Raw genomic sequence first — 3,609 nt, forward strand, 5'->3', positions numbered from 1 at the left:
TGGAGATCCTGCACAATTACCATCACAATACGTGGGGACAGAATTAGGTATGCCACCATGGAAAAGTTTTTTGGGATGGTTGAGAATGAATTTTGAGTGCCATTTTCACTATTGAGCCCAATGTATTTTCTGTGAAATTAACACCTTGCTGGAAAGCTCAGTGGCAGTTAACCTTACTTCTGTAAGACCCATCCTATTTATAGCTGAAGCCCTGATTGCCCTCAACTGCAGATCTTTATGACCTCCACAGCCCTTGATATTTAAATACCAGTTAAAGAGTTGCTCTCTCAAGTCTCCTCACTTAAAAATGCTTTCAAATACCCAATTAAAATACACTTCTGTGCCATCACTGTGCCACCTGTCATGTAGGCACTCACAACTTCTGTGCCCTTTCACCACAATAATAACTACTGTGTGCTCATTCCCCAAATAGGAGACACCATTCAGGCCTAAATATATCAACTCTGGCAATAACATCATGAGCATGTGAGAGAAACCTTCAGAGATCATTCACTAACAGTGAGAGGTGTCAGGTGCTGAGACGGTGAAATGAGAAACAGTGCTGTGGATATTTCTCAGTTTCCTTTGAGCAGAAATATCTCCCTGCAGTGATCATGTAGTAAAAGGAATATATCATGAATGAATGCACATATTGTTATGTCTGAATTTTATCCACTGTTATATTAAGACAGAAATGGCTGGCCCCTAAACAATATTAAATTGCATTTTAAAGGACATCTATTGACTCCCTTTTCTTCAATTATATATTCTTAGGGGAAAGTGTTTCTTTAACTTAGGAGTTGTGACCATTGAGAAAACAACACTAGAAAAACAGTATTGTTATTGGCTCCTAATGAAATCATGCATTTTATAATTGTAATATATAGAGAAAATAAAATATAAATCATTCCTTTAAAAATTAATAGCATATTATGTACTAAATATTTATATTTTTGCCATTCACATTAGGCTCCAACATGGTTCAGGTGGAACTGGCCTGTTCCCAGTTAATCAACTTAACAATCCTGATATTAGTATGTTTTTTTCATAATATATGTGTTTTACCCTCTAAATCTATGTGGGGATTTCTCTCTGAAAAAGACCCTGAATTTTTTAAAAATTACCACATCTCCATATGGCTTCTGCCCACTAAACAATGATAAACAGTTTTGTAAAAGAGTATTTTCTGAAATATTTTGTGAGGAAGTAAAGAGCAACCCACTTGGGAACAGTCCAAAATGTGACCACTTTTTTGCTAGATTACTAACATAAAATTCTAATGAAGCTGTGGCAAAGACCCTTCACAGACTTCAAGAACAGACAGGAGATTTCCTCCTGCTGACATGTTCTCAAGTCAGAGCTGCACCCAACTTGGATCCTCCCGAGGCAAAGAAGGCCCACAAGGTCATTGAACTAGCTGTTCTGTCACAGGGAGAATATATATTATAAATTACCAAATAATACATCTAATAAAACTAATAATTACAAAATGCTAACTTGAACATAGTTTGATTAAATTTAATTTTGAATGAAAATGTTTAATCTTTAATACACCATATTTATCTTAATGCTGATAGATGAGAATTTACTGCCAGAAAGTGATAACTTAATGCTCTCTGATAAAGAATGCAAGTCCAAGGAGAATTCAAGCATCAATTATTTATAAGCAGACTTGCTGCTGTGTCCCCATGTGAAGGTAGCAAAACTTCTGTCATAAAGTTGATGCAACCCTGCATCACCTGACCACGATGATCTCATCTGAAAGAGACCAGAAGTATGGCACAACCTGGAACTTCAAGAAACCTTAGTAGAGGTGAGGCCACAATGATACCCTAGAGAACATCTATGAGGACAAGATCAAGGAATACTGCATTCATGCCATACATTAAGAGTTTCTGAGTGGCAAACCACTCTCCCATGCTAGGTTGTGTGAGCAGCAGACCACTTACCCCTTATGCAAGCCCTAAGCATGAGGCTAAGTGTTGCAGTCCCTGCTCTTGATCCATTGCCCACTCCTTAAATGGTTTCTACAGGGATATTTGGCCAGAAATTGCATTGGTGGCTGCCTGTAATCTGTTAAGCTACTGCCTGAGTATATATACATTGTAACTGCACAATAAAATGAGACCCCCTTCCTGCTTGGTCTCCAGAGGTCTTGATTAGAGACTTCACGGCCACAGTCTCTTCTACACTTTTCCATGGAACCCCTCACTGGACAAGAAAGAACCCACACAAACATCAATACATAGCACTTGTGTTTTTTGAAGGTTTGGAAAAAAAAACTCTTTGTAATGTGACTCTCCTGACCTCTAATGAATGTCAGTATGTTTAGCATTTCCATCACCACATCTTTGATATTTGGATATTTACTCACTTAGTCTTTGTACAAGAGAAGGTTATTCCTCCAATAGAATTGACTGGGTGATCTTTGCTTTTCTTAAAGCATTTATTAGGCTGGAGATAATGAAAAGAACTTTCTGCATCCTGCCATTCTCTAAGAATGACAGTTCCTTCATACTCTTTAAAAAAGCATTCAACTTGTCCATGAGTTCCTTTTTTTTCTTTTAATCTATGCAGAAGGTTTTACTTTTCTTCAGGCTGCTTTTCACATCATACCTAAAAGTCAACTGATGGAGTAATTCTGAGTGAGAAAAAAATACTCACCAATAAAGTGATGATAGGTAGGCCTACCTACATCTTCTATGGAGGTTGTAATAACTGACTTGTGGCCTCAGGTTATTGGGAGAAAATAACTTCAGTTTCAACTCACTAAGCTTGTCATATCTTAGCCTAAATTCAGTCTCCACAGAGAATTTTAGGTCCTCCAAGACATCTATTCACCACAGGACTCTGCAAAGTAACCATGGATCCACTAGCTACAACATAAACCAGGGGATCATCCCCAAATTTACCTGGGACCAAACCAAACCAGTAACTGTTCTTCTTCTGCAGGATTCAACACCCTGACCATGAGAGTCATATTCACTAATGGAAAAAAAAATCTAGTACAATTTTCAACTGCATTGACCATATGCAACTTTGCTTTGCTTTTGATCAACGTATTAATTTAATCACTAATGAAACATTTTAGACTGAATATAATCATGATATACACTTTTTAAAATTTCCTTTCTAAATATTTATTTTCTATTTGAAGGTGGACACAATATCTTTATTTCATTTATATGTGACACTGAGGTTTTAAACTGGTGCCTCACATGTGCTAGATGATCAATCTACCACTGAGGCAAAATCCCAGTCTCTCATAATATACACTTTGATGTCTATGTTTTTGTTCAAAATAGTGTTTTAATTCATCCATGTTTTTCTGTGGATAAGCAGTTTACTTATTTTATTTAATCTATTTATTTATTTTCTTTGCACCAGGGATGGAACCCAGGGGCACTTTATCACTGAGTCACATCCCTAGCCCTTTTATCTCTTTTATTTTGGGACAGAGTCTCTCTAATTTTCTTAGGATGTTTCTAAGTGGCTGAGGCTGGATTTAAATTATGATCCTCCTGCCTCAGCCTCCAAAGCTGCTGGGATTACAGGCATCACATTCATTATGTCTGAATAATTTGACATTTTATGAATATGTAAAAAAAA

Source organism: Marmota marmota, unplaced genomic scaffold (genome assembly GCF_001458135.2).
Source record: "Marmota marmota marmota unplaced genomic scaffold, marMar, whole genome shotgun sequence".
NCBI classification, from domain to species: Eukaryota; Metazoa; Chordata; class Mammalia; order Rodentia; family Sciuridae; genus Marmota; species Marmota marmota.